General features: G+C 39.4%; 1 long non-coding RNA gene across 1 annotated transcript; it reads left to right on the forward strand.

The window, feature by feature from the left end:
- Positions 1-3,284: 3,284 nt before the first annotated feature.
- On the forward strand, positions 3,285-17,208 carry LOC309622255. Its single transcript, XR_014240646.1, has 2 exons — positions 3,285-4,281; positions 14,478-17,208. It is a non-coding gene; the product is annotated as an uncharacterized lncRNA (long non-coding RNA).
- Positions 17,209-24,495: the final 7,287 nt, after the last annotated feature.

Consider the following 24,495-nt stretch of genomic DNA (forward strand, 5'->3'; position numbering starts at 1 on the left):
TGTAAATTAGAGTGGAATGTGCTGGGACAAGCCCCCAGAAGTTTATGTCTCCTTACTTATGTTTGTTTATTAAATTTAATTTCTATTTCTTATCAGAGTAAATTTGATTAGAGTGTTTTGATTGTCTGGCTGTACAGAATCTGCTCAAAGATTCCTACATATGTCTGTTCATCTTCGGATCCTGTTACCATGTATGTGATTACAGAATGTATATTTTAAAGGTATTGGTCATGATATAATTCATATAGTTTATCTGTTTTATGTTTATATACATTTAACATAACATTAGTATATGTATGTTAACCCCATAGTCCTAATTTACCCATCCTCCCCCCTTTCATTTTGGCTAACCATTAGTTTATTTCATAAGTCTGTGAGTGTCTTTTTCTGTGGAAATATGTTCATTGGTAGCAATCTTAGGATAACATGTATGAATGATATCATAGGATTATTGTCATACCCTTTTGACTTACTTAACCTTATATGATTATTTCTAGGCTCAACTGTAGTCCTGAAAACGGCATTGTTCATTTTTTTCCTCAGGCTACTCTTCCATTCTGTCCATATACCTCTTCTTCTTTGTCCATTCATCTGTTTATGGACTTTTTTTTTCCTTCCATGTCTTCGTATTTCAATATTGTTGCAGTGCACATTTGCCTGCATCTGTCTTTCCGATTCTGGTGGTCTTAAGTTATAGGCCCAAAAGGTGCCCTGCCGCATCATATGGTAGCTCAATTTTTACCTTTTCAAGCAGCTCCATTCAGTTTGTGTTAGTGCTGTTACCAGTTTACATCCCACCAGCAGCTAGAAGGTACACAGTTCTCTAAAACCCCTTCAGCATTTATACTTTGTAGACTTTTTGCTGATGGAAATGACTGGTGTGAGCTGAAACCTTTTTGAATTTGAATTTGCATGTGGCTAATAATTCCTTATACTGAGCTTTAGGCATGTCCTTTCTTTTCTTTTCCTTTTTTTAAAGAGTGAGTACAACTTCCCTCCTCTTATTGACTTCTTGAAAAACTTCTCATGTGTTGAATTTTCTTTCCTAGTCCCTACCCCAGGGCATTGTTGAGGGCGTGTCTCATTTACAGCCCTGCAGTCCTTGTGACTATATAAGCAACCATTGGCACTGGGTTTAAAGCTGCGTTTGTGGAAAACAGCCACAAGGCGGCAGCATTATTACGTCCTCAACTCTTGTTACTTGGGCAACAGAGTCTTCCTGGAGGTCGTGTTCCGAGGTTGTAAATTAGAGTGGAATGTGCTGGGACAAGCCCCCAGAAGTTTATGTCTCCTTACTTATGTTTGTTTTTAAATTTAATTTCTATTTCTTATCAGAGTAAATTTGATTAGAGTGTTTTGATTGTCTGGCTGTACAGAATCTGCTCAATGATTCATACCTATATCTGTTCATCTTCGGATCCTGTTACCATGTATGTGATTACAGAATGTATATTTTAAAGGTATTGGTGATTATATAATTTATATAGTTTATCTGTTATATGTTTATATACATTTAACATACATTAGTATATGTATGTTAACCCCATAGTCCTAATTTACCCATCCTCCCACCTTTCATTTTGGCTAACCATTAGTTTATTTCATAAGTCTGTGAGTGTCTTTTTCTGTGGAAATATGTTCATTGGTAGCAATCTTAGGATAACATGTATAAATGATATCATAGGATATTTGTCATACCCTTTTGTGTTACTTAACCTTATATGATTATTTCTAGGCTCATCTGTAGTCCTGAAAACGGCATTGTTCATTTTTTCCCCGAGGCTACTATTCCATTCGGTGTGTATACCACTTCTTCTTTGTCCATTTATTTGTTGATGGACATTTTGTTTCCTTCCATGTCTTGGCTATTGTAAATACTGCTGCAATACACGATTTTTCATCCCCTGTCTCTTTGATTCTGGCTCCCACATGTGACAGTCCCAATAGTGGGCCTTCCGGATCATATGGAGACTCAGTTTTTACCTTTAAACGCACTGCCATTCTGTTCCTATTATTGGCTGTTACCAGTATACCTCCCAGTTAGACCGAGAATTTACGCTAATCTCCACAACTTCTTCAACATGTATTGTTTGTTGACATTTTGTTGATGGTCATTCTGACTGCTGTGAGATGATACCTTTGTGTAGATTGGATTTGCATGCGTCTAATATTTCCTGATGTTTTGCATTTTTCAATGTCCTTTTCATTTTTTTAAGATTGAGCTAAACTTACAAATGCCCTATGATATCACTTATGTTATCTGAAAATTCATAAAAATGAACATATTTCCATAGAGAAAGGCAATCTCAGATTGAGAAGACAAACTTACGGTTAAGCCAAAGAAAAGGTGTGAGGAATGGATAAATTAGGATATTGGGGTTAACACACTTATACTAATACATATAAACTATTTAATCCCCAAAGACCTATGGAATACCAAGAGTGGTCTACTCAACACTCTGTAATAACCTACATCGAAAAGGACCCAAAGATCAATAGATATATGTATATGTCTAAATGAACAATATTCTGTACACCTAGAACAAAAGACATTTTTCAATCAAATTTGCTCTGATAAAAACTACAACTTAAAGACACAAACAAGAATTAAGGTGGCTAAAACTTATGGGGGTTTGTCTGGCCACATTCCACTCTAAGTTGCAACCTAAAAGCACAACTTGCAGCAAAGTCCTGTTTCCCTAGCAAGCGGAGTTGGCAACGTAGAAATGTTGCCACCCTAAGGCCGTTTCCACAAACAGCAGCTTTCAATCTACTGCTAATGATCACTAATATTCACAGGGCTGTAAATGACTCATGCCCTCAAAAAATGTCCTGGCGTAGGGAATGGCCAAAAAAATCCAAATGCGGCAAATTTTTCAAAAAGGCAATTTGAAGTTGTAAGTTTAGCTCAATCTTAAAAAACATGAAAAGGACATTGATAAACGCAGAACATCAGGAATTATTAGACACATGCAAATCCAATCTACAGGAAGGTATCAGGTCAAACCAGTCAGAATGACCATCAGCAAAAAGTCAACAAACAATAGATGTTGAAGAAGTTGTGGAGAATAGCGTAACCTCTCGGTCTAACTGGGATGTAAACCGGTAACAGGCAATAATAGGAACAGAATGGCAGTGCGTTTAAAGGAAAAATTGAGTCACCATATGATCCGGAAGGCCCACTATAGGGCCTGTCACCTGAGAAAGCCAGAATCTAAGAGACACGGGATGGAAAATCGTGTATTGCAGTAGTATTTACAATAGCCATCACATGGAAGCAAACAAAATGTCCATCAACAGATAAATGGACAAAGAAGAAGTGGTACACGTACCGAACGGAATAGTAGCCTCGGGAGAAAAATGAACAATGCCGTTTTCAGAACTACAGATGAGCCTAGAAATAATCATATTAGGTTACGTAAGTCAAAAGGGAATGACAAATATCCTATGATATCATTTATACATGTTATCCTAAGATTGCTACCAATGAACATATTTCCACAGAAAAAGACACTCACAGACTTATAAAACAAACTAATGGTTAGGCAAAATGAAAGGTGGGAGGATGGATAAATTAAGACTATGGGGCTAACATACATATACTAATATATGTTAAATGTATATAAACATATAACATATAAACTATATGAATTATATAGTCACCAATACATATAAAATATATAATGACAAAACACCTACCAAATACCAAGGGAGGTTTACTCAACGTTCTGTAATAACATACACGGTAACAGGATCCGAAGATGAACAGACATATGTATGAAACATTGAGCAGATTCTGTACAGCCAATCACAACACTCTAATCAAATTTACTCTGATAAGAAATAGAAATTAAATTTTAAAAACAAACCTAAGTAAGGAGACATAAACTATTGGGGGATTGTCCCAGCACATTCCTCTCTAATTTACAACCTCAGAATACTACCTCCAGGAAGACTCTGTTGCCCTAGTAACAAGAATTGAGAACATAATAATGCTGCCCCCTTGTGGCTGTTTCCCACAACAGCAGCTTTAAACCCAATGCTAATGGTTGCTTAATAGTCACAAGGAGTGCAGGGCTGTAAATGTCACCTGCCCTCAAAAAATGCCCTGGGTTAGGGAATAGGCAAGAAAATTCAACACATGACAAATTTTTCAAGAAGTCAATATGAAGAGAGAAGTTGTACTCACTCTTTAAAAAAAGAAGGAAAAGAAAAAAAAGGACATGCCTAATGCTCAGTATAAGGAATTATTAGCCACATGCAAATCCAACCTCCAAAAATGTTTCAGAGAGGTAAAGAAGATGGCAGAAGATTAAGATGCGGAGATCACCTTCCTTCCCACAGATACATTAGAAATACATCTACACGTGGAACTGCTCCTACAGAACACTCACTGAACGCTGGCAGAAAACGTCAGACCTCCTAAAAGGCAAGAAACTCCCTACGGACTTGGGTAGGGCAAAAGAAAAAAGAAATAACAGAGCCAAAAGAATAGGGACGGGACCTGCACCAGTGGGAGGGTGCCATGAAGGAGGAAAGGTTTCCACGCACTAGGAAGCCCCTTCGTGTTCAGAGACTGTGGGTGGCAGAGGAGGGAAGCTTCAGAGCCACGGAGGAGAGTGCAGCCACAGGGGTGCGGAGGGCAAAGCAGAGAGACTCCCGCACAGAGGCTCGGCTCCGAGCAGCACTCACCAGCCAGAGAGTCTTGTCTGCTCACCCGCCATGGTGGGCAGGGGATGGGAGCTGAGGCTCGGGCTTTGGTCGGATCGCAGGGAGAGGACTGGGGTTGGCAGCGTGAACACAGCCTGAAGGGGTTAGCGCACCACAGCTAGCCGGGAGGGAGTCCAGGAAAAAGTCTGCAGCTGCCGAAGAGGCAAGAGACTTTTTCTTCCCTCTTTGTTTCCTGGTGCGCGAGGAGAGGGTATTCAGAGCGCCACCTAAACGAGCTCCAGAGACGGGCGCGAGCCACGGCTATCAGCGTGGACCCCACAGCAACAGGGGCGCAGAGGGAAAAGCAGAGAGATTCCAGCACAGAAGATCAGCGCCAAGCAGCACTCACCAGCCCGAGAGGCTTGTCTGCTCGCCCGCCAGGGCAGGCGGGGGCTGGGAGCTGAGGCTCGGGCTTCAGTCGGATTGCAGGGAGAGGACTGGGGTTGGCGGCGTGAACACAGCCTGAAGGGGTTAGCGCACCACAGCTGGCCAGGAGGGAGTCCGGGAAAAAGTCTGCAGCTGCCGAAGAGGCAAGAGACTTTTTCTTGCCTCTTTGTTTCGCGGCGTGCAAGGAGAGGGGATTCAGAGCGCCACCTAAATGAACTCCAGAGACGGGCGTGAGCCGCGGCGATCAGCGCGGGCCCCAGAGACGGGCATGAGACGCTAAGTCTGCTGCTGCCGCCACCAAAAAGCCTGTGTGCGAGCACAGGTCAGTCTCCACACCGCCCCTCCCAGGAGCCTGTGCAGCCCGCCACGGCCAGGCTCCCGTGATCCGGGGACAACTTCCCCGGGAGAACGCACGGCGCGTCTCAGGCTGCTGCAACGTCACTCCGGCCTCTGCCACCACAGTCTCACCCCGCCTCCTCCGTACCGCTCCCTCACCCCGGCCTGAGTGAGCCAGAGCCCCCGAAGCAGCTGCTCCTTTAACCCCGTTCTGTCTGGACGGGGAACAGACGCCCTCAGGCGACCTACACGCAGAGGCGGGTCGAAATCCAGAGCTGAACCCCGGGAGCTGTGCGAACAAAGAAGAGAAAGGGAAATCTCTCCCAGCAGCCTCAGAAGCAGCGGATTAAAACTCCACGAACAACTTGATGTGCCTGCATCTGTTGAATACCTGAATAGACAATGAATCATCCCAAATTCAGGAGGTGGACTTTGGGAGCAGGATATATTAATTTTTCCCCTTTTCCTTTTTTTGTGAGTGTATATGTATATACTTCTGGGTGAGATTTTGTCTGTATAGCTTTGCTTTATAATAGCTTTATTTTACTTCACTATATTTTATCCTCTTTCTTTCTATTTTTTCTCCCTTTTACTCTGAGCCATGTGGATGAAAGGCTCTTGGTGCTCCAGCCAGGCATCAGGGCTGTGCCTCTGAGGTGGGAGAGCCAACTTCAGGACACTGGTCCACAAGAGACCTCCCAGCTCCACGTAATACCAAACGGCAAAAATCTCTCAGAGATCTCCATCTCAACATCAAGACCCAGCTTCACTCAACGACCAGCAAGCTACAGGGCTGGACACCCTATGCCAAACAACTAGCAAGACAGGAACACAGCCCCATCCATTAGCAGAGAGGCTGCCTAAAATCATAATAAGGCCACAGACACCCCAAAATACACCACCAGACGTGGACGTGCCCACCAGAAAGACAAGATCCAGCCTCATCCACCAGAACACAGGCACTAGTTACCTCCACCAGGAAGCCTACACAACCCACTGAACCAACCTTAGCCACTGGGGACAGATACCAAAAACAACGGGAACTACGAACCTGCAGCCTGTGAAAAGGAGACCCCAAACACAGTAAGATAAGCAGAATGAGGCAACAGAAAAACACACAGCAGATGAAGGAGCAGGGTCAAAACACACCAGACCTAACAAATGAAGAGGAAATAGGTAGTCTACCTGAAAAAGAATTCAGAATAATGATAGTAAGGATGATCCAAAATCTTGGAAATAGAATAGACAAAATGCAAGAAACATTTAACAAGGATGTAGAAGAACTAAAGGGGAACCAAGCAATGATGAAAAACACAATAAATGAAATTAAAAATACTCTAGGTAGGATCAATAGCAGAATAACTGAGGCAGAAGAACGGATAAGTGACCTGGAAGATAAAATGGTGGAAATAACTACTGCAGAGCAGGATAAAGAAAAAAGAATGAAAAGAACTGAGGACACTCTCAGAGACCTCTGGGACAACATTAAACACACCAACATTCGAATTATAGGGGTCACAGAAGAAGAAGAGAAAAAGAAAGGGACTGAGAAAATATTTGAAGAGATTATAGTTGAAAACTTCCTTAATGTGGGAAAGGAAATAGTTAATCAAGTCCTGGAAGCACAGAGAGTCCCATACAGGATAAATCCATGGAGAAACACGCCAAGATATATATTAATCAAACTGTCAAAAATTAAATATAAAGAAAACATATTAAAAGCAGCAAGGGAAAAACAATAAATAACACACAAGGGAATCCCCATAAGGTTAACAGCTGATCTTTCAGCAGAAACTCTGCAAGCCAGAAGGGAGTGGCAGGATATACTTAAAGTGATGAAGGAGAAAAACCTACAACCAAGATTAATCTACCCAGCAAGGATCTCATCCAGATTTGATGGAGAAATTAAAACCTTTACAGACAAGCAAAAGCTGAGAGAGTTCAGCACCACCAAACCAGCTTTACAACAAATGCTAAAGGAACTTCTCTAGGCAAGAAACACAAGAGAAGGAAAACACCTACAATAACAAACCCAAAACATTTAAGAAAATGGGAATAGGAACATACATATCGATAATTACCTTAAATGTAAATGGATTAAATGCTCCCACCAAAAGACACAGACTGGCTGAATGGATACAAAAACAAGACCCATATATATGCTGTCTACAAGAGACCCACTTCAGACCTAGAGACACATACAGACTGAAAGTGAGGGGATGGAAAAAGATATTCCATGCAAATGGAAATCAAAAGAAAGCTGGAGTAGCAATTCTCATATCAGACAAAATAGACTTTAAAATAAAGACTATTACAAGAGACAAAGAAGGACACTATATAATGATCAAGGGATCGATCCAAGAGGAAGGTATAACAATTGTAAATGTTTATGCACCCAACATAGGAGCACCTCAATACATAAGGCAAATACTAACAGCCATAAAAGGGGAAATCGACAGCAACACAATCATAGTAGGGGACTTTAACACCCCACTTTCACCAATGGACAGATCATCCAAAATGAAAATAAATAAGGAGACACAAGCTTTAAATGATACATTAAACAAGATGGACTTAATTGATATTTATAGGACATTCCACCCAAAAACAACAGAATACACATTTTTCTCAAGTGCTCATGGAATATTCTCCAGGATAGATCATATCTTGGGTCACAAATCAAGCCTTGGTAAACTTAAGAAAATTGAAATCGTATCAAGTATCTTTTCCAACCACAACGCTATGAGACTAGATATCAATTACAGGAAAAGATCTGTAAAAAATACAAACACATGGAAGCTACACAATACACTACTTAATAACGAAGTGATCACTGAAGAAATCAAAGGGGAAATCAAAAAATACCTAGAAACAAATGACAATGGAGACACGACGACCCAAAACCTATGGGACGCAGCAAAAGCAGTGCTAAGAGGGAAGTTTATAGCAATACAAGCCTACCTCAAGAAACAGGAAACATCTCGAATAAACAACCTAACCTTGCACCTGAAGCAATTAGAGAAAGAAGAACAAAAAAACCCCAAAGCTAGCAGAAGGAAAGAAATCATAAAGATCAGATCAGAAATAAATGAAAAAGAAATGAAGGAAACAATAGCAAAAATCAATGAAACTAAAAGCTGGTTCTTTGAGAAGATAAACAAAGTTGATAAACCATTAGCCAGACTCATCAAGAGAAAAAGGGAGAAGACTCAAATCAATAGAATTAGAAATGAAAAAGGAGAAGTAACCACTGACACTGCAGAAATACATACGATCATGAGAGATTACTACAAGCAACTCTATGCCAATAAAATGGACAACCTGGAAGAAATGGACAGATTCTTAGAAATGCACAACCTGCTGAGACTGAAACAGGAAGAAATAGAAAATATCAACAGACCAATCACAAGCACTGAAATTGAAACTGTGATTAAAAACCTTCCAACAAACAAAAGCCCAGGACCAGATGGCTTCACAGGTGAATTCTATCAAACTTTTAGAGAAGAGCTAACACCCATCCTTCTCAAGCTCTACCAAAAAATTGCAGAGGGAGGAACACTCCCAAACTCATTCTATGAGGCCACCATCACCCTGATACCAAAACCAGACAAAGATGTCACAAAGAAAGAAAACTACAGGCCAATATCACTGATGAACATAGATGCAAAAATCCTCAACAAGATACTAGCAAACAGAATCCAACAGCACATTAAAAGGATTATACACCATGATCAAGTGGGGTTTATTCCAGGAATGCAAGGATTCTTCAATATACGCAAATCAATCAACGTGATACATCATATTAACAAACTGAAGGAGAAAAACCATATGATCATCTCAATAGATGCAGAGAAAGCTTTCGACAAAATTCAACACCCATTTATGATAAAAGCCCTGCAGAAAGTAGGCATAGAGGGAACTTTCCTCAACATAATAAAGGCCATATATGACAAACCCACAGCCAACATTGTCCTCAATGGTGAAAAACTGAAACCATTTCCACTAAGATCAGTAACAAAACAAGGTTGCCCACTCTCACCACTATTATTCAACATAGTTTTGGAAGTGTTAGCCACAGCAATCAGAGAAGAAAAAGAAATAAAAGGAATCCAAATCGGAAAAGAAGAAGTAAAGCTGTCACTGTTTGCAGATGACATGATACTATACATAGAGAATCCTAAAGATGCTACCAGAAAACTCCTAGAGCTAATCAATGAATTTGGGGAAGTAGCAGGATACAAAATTAATGCACAGAAATCTCTTGCATTTCTATACATTAATGATGAAAAATCTGAAAGTGAAATTAAAAAAACACTCCCGTTTACCACTGCAACAAAAAGAATAAAATATCTAGGAATAAACCTACCTAAGGAGACAAAAGACCTGTATGCAGAAAATTATAAGACACTGGTGAAAGAAATTAAGGATGATACAAATAGATGGAGAGATATACCATGTTCTTGGATTGGAAGAATCAACATTGTGAAAATGAGTCTACTACCTAAAGCAATCTACAGATTCAATGCAATCCCTATCAAACTACCACTGGCATTTTTCACAGAACTAGAACAAAAAATTTCACAATTTGTATGGAAACACAAGACCCCGAATAGCCAAAGCAATCTTGAGAACGAAAAATGGAGCTGGAGGAATCAGGCTCCCTGACTTCACACGATATTACAAAGCTACAGTAATCGAGACAGTTTGGTACTGGCACAAAAACAGAAATATAGATCAATGGAACAGGATAGAAAGCCCAGAGATAAACCCACGCACATATGGTCACCTTATCTTTGATAAAGGAGGCAAGCATATACAGTGGAGAAAAGACAGCCTCTTCAATAAGTGGTGCTGGGAAAATTGGACAGATACATGTAAAAGTATGAAATTAGAACACTTCCTGACACCATACACAAAAATAAACTCAAAATGGATTAAATACCTAAGTGTAAGGCCAGACACTATCAAACTCTTAGAGGAAAACATAGGCAGAACACTCTATGACATAAATCACAGCAAGATTCTTTTTGACCCAGCTCCTAGAGAAATGGAAATAAAAACACAAACAAATGGGACCTAATGAAACTTAAAAGCTTTTGCACAGCAAAGAAAACCATAAACAAGACCAACAGACAACCCTCAGAATGGGAGAAAATATTTGCAAATGAAGCAACTGACAAAGGATTAATCTCCAAGATTTACAAGCAGCTCATGCAGCTCAATAACAAAAAAAACGAAAAACCCAATCCAAAAATGGGCAGAAGACCTAAATAGACATTTCTCCAAAGAAGATACACAGGTTGTCAACAGACACATGAAGGAATGCTCAACATCATTAATCACTAGAGAAATGCAAATCAAAACTACAATGAGATATCATCTCACACCGGTCAGAATGGCCATCATCAAAAAATCTAGAAACAATAAATGCTGGAGAGGGTGTGGAGGAAAGGGAACACTCTTGCACTGTTGGTGGGAATGTAAATTGATACAGCCACTATGGAGAACAGTAGGGAGGTTCCTTAAAAAACTACAAATAGAACTACCATACGAGCCAGCAATCCCACTACTGGGGATATACCCTGAGAAAACCATAGTTCCAAAAGAGTCATGGACCAAAATGTTCATTGCAGCTCTATTTACAATAGCCAGGACATGGAAGCAAGCTAAGTGTCCATCATCGGATGAATGGATAAAGAAGATGTGGCACATATGTACAATGGAATATTACTCAGACATAAAAAGAAATGAAATGGAGGTATTTGTAATGAGGTGGATGGAGTTAGAGTCTGTCATACAGAGTGAAGTAAGTCAGAAAGAGAAAAACAAATACAGTATGCTAACACATATATATGGAATCTAAGGGGAAAAAAAGGCCATGAAGAACTTAGTGGCAAGACGGGAATAAACGCACAGACCTACTAGAGAATGGACTTGAGGATATGGGGAAGGGGACGGGTGAGATGTGACAGGGTGAGAGAGTGTCATGGACATATATACACTACCAAATGTAAAATAGATAGCTAGTGGGAAGCAGCCGCATAGCACAGGCAGATCAGCTCGGTGCTGTGTGACCACCTAGAGGGGTGGGATGGGGAGGGTGGGAGGGAGGGAGATGCAAGAGGGAAGAGATATGGGAACATATGTATATGAATAACTGATTCACTTTGTTATAAAGCAGAAACTAACACACCATTGTAAAGCAATTATACTTCAATAAAGATGTTTAAAAAAAAAAGGTTTCAGCTCACACCAGTCAAATCACCATCAGCAAAAAGTCTAAAAACTATAAATTCTGAAGGGGTTTTACAGAACTGTGTACCTTCTAGTTGCTGGTGGGATGTAAAGTGGTAACAGCACTAACAAAAACTGAATGGAGCTGCTTTAAAAGGTTAAAACTGAGCTACATATGATACGGCAGGGCACCTTTTGGGCCTATATCATAAGACGACCAGAATCGGAAAGACAGCGACAGGCAAATGTGCACTGCAGCAATACTGAAATAGCCAAGACATGGAAGCAAAAAACAGGTCCATAATAAGATGAATGGTCAAAGAAGAAGGGGTATATGGACAGAATGGAATCTCAGTCACGAGTAAAAATAAAAGAATGGCATATGCAGCACCACAGAGGAGCCTAGAGATAATCACACAGCGTGAAGTAAGTCAGAATGCGAAAGACAAATGCCCTATGAGGTCCGTTATGTTATCTGAAAATTCATAAAAATGAACATATTTCCATAGAGAAAGGCAATCTCAGACTGAGAAGACAAACTTATGGTTAAGCCAAAGAAAAGGTGTGAGGAATGGATAAATTAGGATATTGGGGTTAACACACATATACTAATACATATAAAATATATAATCCCAAAAGACCTATGGAATACCAAAAGTGGTCTACTCAACACTCTGTAACAACGTACATGGAAAAGGACCCAAAGATCAATAGATATATGTATATCTGTAAATGAACAAGATTCTGTACACCTAGAAAAAAAAGACATTTTTCAATCAAATTTGCTCTGATAAAAACTACAACTTAAAGACACAAACAAGAATTACGGAGGCTAAAACTTATGGGGGTTTGTCCTGGCACATTCCACTCTAATCTGCAACCTAAAAGCACAACTTGCAGCAAGGTTCTGTTTCCCTAGCAAGCAGAGTTGGCAACGTAGAGATGCTGCCACACTAAGGCCGTTTTCTGAAACAGCAGCTTTAAATCTATTGCTAATGGTCACTAATATTCACAAGGACTGCAGGGCTGTAAATGACTCATGCCCTCAAAAAATGTCCTGGGGTAGGGAAAGGCCAAAAAAATCCAAACACGGCAAATTTTTCAAGAAGGCAATTTGAAGTTGTAACATTAGCTCTATCTTAAAAAAAATGAAAAGCACATTGATAAATGCAAAACATCAGGAATTATTACACGCAGGCAAATCCAATCTACACAAAGGTATCACGTCACACCAGTCAGAATGACCATCAGCAAAAAGTCAACAAACAATAGATGCTGAAGAAGTTGTGGAGAATAGCGTAACCTCTCGGTCTAAGTGGGATGTAAACTGATAACGGCCAATAATAGGAACAAAATGGCAGCACGTTTAAAGGTAAAAATTGACTCACCATATGATCCGGAAGGCCCACAATTGGGCCTGTCACCTGTGAAAGCCAGAATCAAAAAGACACGGGATGGAAAATCGTGTATTGCAGCAGTATTTACAATAGCCAAGACATGGAAGCAAACAAAATGTCCATCAAAGATAAATGGACAAAGAAGAAGTGGTATACATACCGAGTGGAATAGTAGCCTCGGGAAAAAAATTAACAATGCCATTTTCAGGACTACAGATGAGCCTAGAAATAATCATATAACATTAAGTAAGTAAAAAGGGTATGACAAATATCCTAAGATATCATGTATACATGTTATCCTAAGATTGCTACCAATGAACATATTTCCACAGAAACAGACACTCACAGACTTATAAAACAAACAAATGCTTAGCCAAAATGAAAGGTGGGAGGATGGATAAATTAGGACTATGGGGCTAACATACATATACTAATGTATGTTAAATGTATATAAACATATAACATATAAACACTATGAATTATATAGTCACCAATACATATAAAATATATAATGACAAAAACCTACCAAATACCAAGGGAGGTCTACTCAACATTCTGTATTAACATACATGGTAACAGGACCTGAAGATGAACAGACATATGTATGAATCATTGAGCAGATTCTGTACAGCCAGAAAACCGCAACACTCTAATCAAGTTTACTCCGATAAGAAATAGAAATTAAATTTAAAAAGCAAACATAAGTAAGGAGACATAAAGTTCTGGGGGCCTTTCCCAGCACAATCCACTCTAATATACAACCTTGGAACTCTACCTCCAGGAAGATTCTTTTGCACTAGTAACAAGGGCTGAGAACGTAATAATGCTGCTGCCTTGTGGCTGTATCCCACAACAGCAGCTTTAAACCAAGTGCTAATGGTTGCTTAATAGTCACAAGGACTGCAGGGCTGTAAATGACACCTGTCCTCAAAAAATGCCCTGGGGGGCTTCCCTGGTGGCGCAGTGGTTGAGAATCTGCCTGCCAACGCAGGGGACACGGGTTCGAGCCCTGGTCTGGGAAGATCCCACATGCCGCGGAGCGACTGAGCCCGTGAGCCACAATTGCTGAGCCTGCGCGTCTGGAGCCTGTGCTCCGCAACGGGAGAGGCCACGATAGTGAGAGGCCCGCGCAACGCGATGAAGAGTGGCCCCCACTTGCCGCAACTAGAGAAAGCCCTCGCACAGAAATGAAGACCCAACACAGTCATAAATAAATAAATAAAATTTAAAAAAAAAAATGCCCTGCGATAGGGAATAGGCAAGAAAATTCAACACATGACAAATTTTTCAAGAAGTCAATAGGAAGAGGGAAGTTGTAATCACTCTTTAAAAAAAAGGGAAAAGAAGAAAAAGGATATGCCTAAAGCTCAGTATAAGGAATTATTAGCCACATGCAAAGGCAACGTGAAAAAGGTTTCAGCTCACACCAGTCAAATGACCATCAGCAAAAAGTCTACCAACTATAAATGCTGAAGGGGTTTTAGAGAACTGTCATCCTTCTAGCTGCTGGTGGGATGTAAAGTGGTAACAGCACTCACGGAAACTGAATGGAGCTGCTTTAAAAGGTAAAAATTGAGCTACCATATAATGCAGCAGGGCACCTTTTGGGCCTATAACCTAAGACCACCAGAATCGGAAAGACAGAGGCAGGCAAATGTGCACTGCAGCAATACTGAAATAGCCAAGACATGGAAGCAAAAAAAAGTTCCATAAACAGATGAATGGACAAAGAAAAAGTGGTATATGGACAGAATGGAATAGTAGACTTGGGAAAAAAATGAACAATGCCGTTTTCAGGACTACAAATGAGCCTAGAAATTATCATATTAGGTTAAGTAAGTCAAGAGGGAATGACAAATATACTATGATATCATTTATACATGTTATCCTACGATTGCTACCAATGAACATATTTCCACAGAAAAAGACAATCACAGACTTATAAAACAAACTAATGGTTAGCCAAAATGAAAGGTGGGAGGATGGATAAATTAGGACTATGGGGCTAACATACATATACTAATGTATGCTACATGTACCTAAACTATATGAATTATATAGTCACCAATACATATAAAATATATAATGACAAAACACCTACCAAATACCAAGGGAGGTCTACTCAACATTCTGTAATAACATACAAGGTAACAGAATCCGAAGATGAACAGACATATGTATGAATCATTGAGCAGATTCTGTACAGCCAGAAAACCACAACACTCTAATCAAATTTACTCCGATAAGAAATAGAATTTAAATTTAAAAAACAAACATAAGTAAGGTGACATAAATTTCTGGGGGCTTGTCACAGCACATTCCAGTGTAATTTACAACCTTGGAACACTACCTCCAGGAAGACTCTGTTGCCCCAGTAACAAGAGTTGAGAACGTAATAATGCTGCCGCCTTGTAGCTGTTTCCCACAACAGCAGCTTTAAACCAGGTACTAATGGTTGCTTAATAGTCACAAGGACTGCAGGGCTGTAAATGACACCTGTCCTCAAAAAATGCCCTGGGGTAGGGAATAGGCAAGAAAATTCTACACATGACAAATGTTTCAAGAAGTCAATATGAAGAGGGAAATTGTAGTCACTCTTTAAATAAAAAAGGAAAAGGAAAGAAAGGACATGCCTAAAGCTCAGTATAAGGAATTATTAGCCACATGCAAATCCAACTTCCAAAAAGGTTTCAGCTCACACCAGTCCAATGACCATCAGCAAAAAGTCTACAAACTATAAATGCTGAAGGGCTTTTAGAGAACTCTGTACCTTCTAGCTGCTGGTGGAATGTAAAGTGGTAACAGCACTAACGAAAACTGAATGGAGCTGCTTGAAAAGGTAAAAATTAAGCTACCATATGATGCTGCAGGGCACCTTTTTGGCCTATAACCTAAGACCACAAGAATCGGAAAGACAGAGGCAGGCAAATGGCACTGCAGCAATATTGAAATTGCCAAGACATGGAAGCAAAAAAAAGGTCCATAATCAGATGAATGGACAAAGAAGAAGTGGTATGTGGACAGATTGGAGTATCAGTCACAAAAAAAATAAAAGAATGGCATATGCAGCACCACAGATGAGCCTAGAGATAATCACACAACGTGAAGTAAGTCAGAATGTGAAAGACAGATGCCCTATGATGTCCCTTATGGTATCTGAAAATTCATAAAAATGAACATATTTCCTAGAGAAAGGCAATCTCGGATTGAGAAGACAAACTTATGGTTAAGCCAAAGAAAACGTGTGAGGAATGGATAAATTAGGATATTGGGGTTAACACACATATATTAATACATATAAAATATATAATCCCCAAAGACCTATGGAATACCAAGAGTGGTCTACTCAACACTCTGTAACAACCTACATGGGAAAGGACCCGAAGATCAATAGATATATGTATATGTGTAAATGAACAAGATTCTGTACACCTAGAAAAAAAGACATTTTTTAATCAATTTTGCTCTGATAAAAACTACAACTTAAAGACACAGACAAGAATTACGGAGGCTAAAACTTATGGGGGTTTGTCCTGGCACATTCCACTCTAATCTGCAACCTAAAAGCACAACTTGCAGCAAGGTTCTGTTTCCCTAGCAAGCAGAGCTGGCAACGTAGAAATGCTGCCACCCTAAGGCTTTTTCCTCAAACAGCAGCTTTAAATCTACTGCTAATGGTCACTAATATTCACAAGGACTGCAGGGCTGTAAATGATTCATGCCCTCAAAAAATGTCCTGGGGTAGGGAATGGCCAAAAAAATCCAAACGTGGCAAATTTTTCAAGAAGGCAATTTGAAGTTGTAACTTTAGCTCCATCTTAAAAAAAATGAAAAGAACATTGATAAACGCAAAACATAAGGAATTATGAGACGCATGCAAATCCAATCTACACAAAGGTATCACCTCACACCAGTCAGAATGACCATCAGCAAAATGTCAACAAACAGAGCATTAACCAAGATGGCGGAGTAGAAGGACGTGTTCTCACTCCCTCTTGCGAGAGCACCAGAATCACAACTGGCTGCTGGACAATCACTGACAGGAAGACCCTGGACTTCACCAAGGAGGATACCCCACGTCCAAGGACAGAGGAGAAGCCACAGTGAGATGGTAGGAGGGGCGCAATCAGAGTAAAATCAAATCCCATAACTGCTGGGTGGGTGACTCACAGACTGGCGAACACTTATACCACAGAAGTCCACCCACTGGAGTGAAGGTTCTGAGCCCCACGTCAGGCTTCCCAACTTGGGGGTCCTGCAACGGGAGGAGGAATTCCTAGAGAATCAGACGTTGAAGCCTAGTGGGAATTGATTGCAGGACTTCTACAGGACTGGGGGAAACAGAGACCCCACTATTGGAGGGCACGCACAAAGTAGTGTGCGCATCGGGACCCAGGGGAAGGAGCAGTGACCCTGGGGGAGACTGAACCAGACCTACCTGCTGGTGTTGGGGGGTCTCCTGCAGAGGCGGGGGGTGGCTCTGTTTCACCGTGGGGACAAGGACACTGGCAGCGGAGGTTCTGGGAAGTGCTCCTTGGCGTGAGCCCTCCCAGAGTCTGCCATTAACCCCACCAAAGAGCCCAGGTAGGCTCCAGTGTTGGGTTGCCTCAGGCAAAACAACCAACAGGGAGGGAACCCAGCCCCACCCATCAACAGTCAAGTGGATTAAAGTTTTACTGAGCTCTGACCGCCACAGCAACAATCAGCTCTACCCACCACCAGAGCCTCCCATCAAGCCTCTTAGATAGCCTCAACCACCAGAGGGCAGACAGCAGAAGCAAGAAAAACTACAATCCTGCAGCCTGTGGACCAAAAACCACAGTTACAGAAAGATAGACAAGATGAAAAGGCAGAGGGCTATGTACCAGATGAAGGAACAAGAAAAAACCCCAGAAAAACAACTAAATGAAGTGGAGATAGGCAACCTTCCAGAAAAAGAATTCAGAATAATGATAGTGAAGATGATCCAGGACCTCGGAATAAGAATGGAGGCAAAGATCGAGAAGATGCAAGAAATGATTAACAAAGACCTAGAAGAATTAAAGAACAAACAAACAGAGATGACCAATACAATAACTGAAATGAAAACTACACTAGAAGGAATCAATAGCAGAATAACTGAGGCAGAAGAACGGATAAGTGACCTGGAAGACAGAATGGTGGAATTCACTGCTGCGGAACAGAATAAAGAAAAAAGAATGAAAAGAAATGAAGACAGCCTGAGAGACCTCTGGGACAACATTAAACGCAACAACATTCGCATTATAGGGGTCCCAGAAGGAGAAGAGAGAGAGAAAGGACCAGAGAAAATATTTGAAGAGATTATAGTCGAAAACTTCCCTAACATGGGAAAGGAAATAGCCACCCAAGTCCAGGAAGCGCAGAGAGTCCCATACAGGATAAACCCAAGGAGAAACACGCCGAGACACATAGTAATCAAAGTGGCAAAAATTAAAGACAAAGAAAAATTATTGAAAGCAGCAAGGGAACAACGACAAATAACATACAAGGGAACTCCCATAAGCTTAACAGCTGATTTCTCAGCAGAAACTCTACAAGCCAGAAGGGAGTGGCATGATATACTTAAAGTGATGAAAGGGAAGAACCTACAACCAAGATTACTCTACCCGGCAAGGATCTCATTTAGATTTGATGGAGAAATCAAAAGCTTTACAGACAAGCAAAAGCTACGAGAATTCAGCACCACCAAACCAGCTCTACAACAAATGCTAAAGGAACTTCTCTAAGTGGGAAACACAAGAGAAGAAAAGGACCTACAAAAACAAACCCCAAACAATTAAGAAAATGGTCATAGGAACATACATATCGATAATTACCTTAAACGTGAATGGATTAAATGCCCCAACCAAAAGACACAGACTGGCTGAATGGATACAAAAACAAGACCCATATATATGCTGTCTACAAGAGACCCACTTTAGACCTAGGGACACATACAGACTGAAAGTGAGGGGATGGAAAAAGATATTCCATGCAAATGGAAATCAAAAGAAAGCTGGAGTAGCTATACTCATATCAGATAAAATAGACTTTAAAATAAAGAATGTTACAAGAGACAAGGAAGGACACTACATAATGATCAAGGGATCAATCCAAGAAGAAGATATAACAATTATAAATATATATGCACCCAACATAGGAGCACCTCAATACATAAGGCAACTGCTAACAGCTATAAAAGAGGAGATCGACAGTAACACAATCATAGTGGGGGACTTTAACACCTCACTTACACCAATGGACAGATCATCCAAAATGAAAATGAATAAGGAAACAGAAGCTTTAAATGACACAATAGACCAGTTAGATTTAATTGATATATATAGGACATTCCATCCAAAAACAGCAGATTACACGTTCTTCTCAAGTGCGCACGGAACATTCTCCAGGATAGATCACATCTTGGGTCACAAATCAAGCCTCAGTAAATTTAAGAAAATTGAAATCATATCAAGCATCTTTTCGGACCACAACGCTATGAGATTAGAAATGAATTACCGGGAAAAAAACGTAAAACAGACAAACACATGGAGGCTAAACAATACGTTACTAAATAACCAAGAGATCACTGAAGAAATCAGAGAGGAAATCAAAAAATACCTAGAGACAAATGACAATGAAAACACGACGACCCAAAACCTATGGGATGCAGCAAAAGCAGTTCTAAGAGGGAAGTTTATAGCTATACAAGCCTATCTCAAGAAACAAGAAAAATCTCAAGTAAACAATCTAACCTTACACCTAAAGAAACTAGAGAAAGAAGAACAAACAAAACCCAAAGTTAGCAGAAGGAAAGAAATCATAAAGATCAGAGCAGAAATAAATGAAATAGAAACAAGGAAAACAATAGCAAAGATTAATAAAACTAAAAGTTGGTTCTTTGAGAAGATAAACAAAATTGATAAGCCATTAGCCAGACTCATCAAGAAAAAGAGGGAGAGGACTCAAATCAATAAAATCAGAAATGAAAAAGGAGAAGTTACAACAGACACCGCAGAAATACAAAGCATCCTAAGAGACTACTACAAGCAACTTTATGCCAATAAAATGGACAACCTGGAAGAAATGGACACATTTTTAGAAAGGTATAACCTTCCAAGACTGAACCAGGAAGAAACAGAAAATATGAACAGACCAATCACAAGTAATGAAATTGAAACTGTGATTAAAAATCTTCCAACAAACAAAAGTCCAGGACCAGATGGCTTCACAGGTGAATTCTATCAAACATTTAGAGAAGAGCTAACACCTATCCTTCTCAAACTCTTCCAAAAAATTGCAGAGGAAGGAACACTCCCAAACTCATTCTATGAGGCCACCATCACCCTGATACCAAAACCAGACAAAGACACTACAAAAAAAGAAAATTACAGACCAATATCACTGATGAATATAGATGCAAAAATCCTCAACAAAATACTAGCAAACAGAATCCAACAACACATTAAAAGGATCATACACCACGATCAAGTGGGATTTATCCCAGGGATGCAAGGATTCTTCAATATACGCAAATCAATCAATGTGATACACCATATTAACAAATTGAAGAAGAAAAACCATATGATCATCTCAATAGATGCAGAAAAAGCTTTTGACAAAATTCAACACCCATTTATGATAAAAACTCTCCAGAAAGTGGGCATAGAGGGAACCTACCTCAACATAATAAAGGCCATATATGACAAACCCACAGCAAACATCATTCTCAATGGTGAAAAACTGAAAGCATTTCCTCTAAGATCAGGAACGAGACACGATGTCCACTCTCACCACTATTATTCAACATAGTTCTGGAAGTCCTAGCCACGGCAATCAGAGAAGAAAAAGAAATAAAAGGAATACAAATTGGAAAAGAAGAAGTAAAACTGTCACTGTTTGCGGATGACATGATACTATACATAGAGAATCCTAAAACTGCCACCAGAAAACTGCTAGAGCTAATGAATGAATATGGTAAAGTTGCAGGATACAAAATGAATGCACAGAAATCTCTTGCATTCCTATACACCAATGATGAAAAATCTGAAAGAGAAATTATGGAAACACTCCCATTTACCATTGGAACAAAAAGAATAAAACACCTAGGAATAAACCTACCTAGGGAGACAAAAGACCTGTATGCAGAAAACTATAAGACACTGATGAAAGAAATTAAAGATGATACCAACAGATGGAGAGATATACCATGTTCTTGGATTGGAAGAATCAACATTGTGAAAATGAGTATACTACCCAAAGCAATCTACAGATTCAATGCAATCCCTATCAAATTACCAATGGCATTTTTTACGGAGCTAGAACAAATCATCTTAAAATTTGTATGGAGACACAAAAGACCCTGAATAGCCAAAGCAGTCTTGAGGGATAAAAATGGAGCTGGAGGAATCAGACTCCCTGACTTCAGACTATACTACAAAGCTACAGTAATCAAGACAATATGGTACTGGCACAAAAACAGAAACATAGATCAATGGAACAAGATAGAAAGCCCAGAGATTAACCCACGCACCTATGGTCAACTAATCTATGACAAAGGAGGCAAAGATATACAATGGAGAAAAGACAGTCTCTTCAATAAGTGGTGCTGGGAAAACTGGACAGCTACATGTAAAAGAATGAAATTAGAATACTCCCTAACACCATACACAAAAATAAACTCAAAATGGATTAGAGACCTAAATATAAGACTGGACACTATAAAACTCTTAGAGGAAAACATAGGAAGAACACTCTTTGACATCAATCACAGCAAGATCTTTTTTGATCCACCTCCTAGAGTAATGGAAATAAAAACAAAAATAAACAAATGGGACCTAATGAAACTTCAAAGCTTTTGCACAGCAAAGGAAACCATAAACAAGACGAAAAGACAACCCTCGGAATGGGAGAAAATATTTGCAAACGAATCAACGGACAAAGGATTAATCTCCAAAATATATAAACAGCTCATTCAGCTCAATATTAAAGAAACAAACACCCCAATCCAAAAATGGGCAGAAGACCTAAATAGACATTTCTCCAAAGAAGACATACAGACGGCCACGAAGCACATGAAAAGATGCTCAACATCGCTAATTATTAGAGAAATGCAAATCAAAACTACAAGGAGGTATCACCTCACTCCTGTTAGAATGGGCATCATCAGAAAATCTACAAACAACAAATGCTGGAGAGGGTGTGGAGAAAAGGGAAACCTCTTGCACTGTTGGTGGGAATGTAAATTGATACAGCCACTATGGAGAACAATATGGAGGTTCCTTAAAAAACTAAAAATAGAATTACCATATGACCCAGCAATCCCACTACTGAGCATATACCCAGAGAAAACCGTAATTCAAAAAGACACATGCACCCGAATGTTCATTGCAGCACTATTTACAATAGCCAGGTCATGGAAGCAACCTAAATGCCCATCAACAGACGAATGGATAAAGAAGTTGTGGTACATATATACAATGGAATATTACTCAGCCATATAAAGGAACGAAATTGAGTCATTTGTTGAGAAGTGGATGGATCTAGAGACTGTCATACAGAGTGAAGTAAGTCAGAAAGAGAAAAACAAATATCGTATATTAATGCATGTATGTGGAACCTAGAAAAATGGTACAGATGAGCTGGTTTGCAGGGCAGAAGTTGAGACACAGATGTAGAGAATGGACATATGGACACCAAGGGGGGAAAACTGCAGTGGGGTGGGGATGGTGGTGTGCTGAATTGGGCGATTGGGATTGACATGTATACACTGATGTGTATAAAATTGATGCCTAATAAAAACCTGCAGTATAAAAAAACAAACAAACAAAACAACTAATACTAAACTTTCATTGGGTTATTTGTATGGAAATATGTTAATATAAATGTTTCAGACATTACATGAAATTTCTAAAAATCTTATATTTGTATTTGTATGGAAATATGTATGGAAATATGTTAATATAAATGTTTCAGACATTACATGAAATTTCTAAAAATCTTATATGTTCTGGTATAATGTTATAAGTAATAATCCTAGTTATTACTTTAAAATGTATATCTCAGAAATAACTAATTTTCTGGTCAACTGCATTATTATGAACTTTCATCACATCTTTAAGTGTGGTCATTTTTAAATCTTTTCTCATTTACAGACAGTTCTGGGTGTAGTCTGATGCTTTTGCAAATATGTTCCTATTAAAGGGTTTCATCTTCAAGAAATTCATGGAAAAGACTCTGACAAGTACAGGTTTCTGGTAACTGACTGTACTGCTGAACTGAATGAATAAGCATTTTCAGAACTCTAATGAAAAACTGATGAACTCAAAAAAGTGCTAACAAAAGATCAAGATGAAAAAAAATTTAATTACATGGGACTGAGTGAACTGATGAGGATGAGTATAATTTTTGTGACTTTCTGTCTGAATTTAAAAAAAAATCCCACAAGGACTCAGAGGCAAAGAATATACAAATCAATTTTCACTGCAAAGTAAAGGAGCTGTTACAGTGGAGGATTACTGGACTGAATGTCAATATTATGACATAGTATGAGTGTGTTTCAGGTTTGGTAATTGCAATCATTGTTGCTTTTGTTGTGGTCATCCATGTACAATGCTTAGTGTCAGTCTATTTATCTCTTGTAAAAATAAAATACACTGTGTGTGTGTGAAAAAAAATGTCAACAAGCAATAGGTGCTGAAGAAGTTGTGGAGAAAAGCGTAACCTCTCGGTCTAAGTGGGATGTAAACTGGTAACGGCCAAATAATAGGAACAGGACGGCAGTGCATTTAAAGGTAAAAATTGAGTCACCATATGATCTGGAAGGCCCACTATTGGGCCTGTCACCTGTGAAAGCCAGAATCAAAAAGGAACAGGATGGAAAACCGTGTAATGCAGCAGTATTTACAACAGCCAAGACATGGAAGCAAACAAAATGTCCATCAACAGATAAATGGACAAAGAAGAAGTGGTACACATACCAAATGGAATAGTAGCCTCGGGAAAAAAATGAACAATGCCGTTTTCAGGACTACAGATGAGCCTAGAAATAATCATATTAGGTTAAGTAAGTCAAGAGGGAATGACAAATATCCTATGATACCATGTATACATGTTATCCTAAGATTGCTACCAATAAACATATTTCCACAGAAAAAGACACTCACAGACTTATAAAACAAACAAATGCTTAGCCAAAATGAAAGGTGGGAGGATGGATAAATTAGGACTATGGGGCTAACATAGATATACTAATGTATGTTAAACGTATATAAACATATAACATATAAACCATATGAATTATATACTCACCAATACATTTAAAATATATAATGACAAAACACCTACCAAATACCAAGGGAGGTCTACTCAACATTCTGTAATAACATACAAGGTAACAGAATCCGAAGATGAACAGACATATGTATGAATC

Source organism: Balaenoptera borealis (assembly GCF_965194805.1).
Source record: "Balaenoptera borealis genome assembly, contig: HAP1_SCAFFOLD_1909, whole genome shotgun sequence".
NCBI lineage: Eukaryota > Metazoa > Chordata > Mammalia > Artiodactyla > Balaenopteridae > Balaenoptera > Balaenoptera borealis.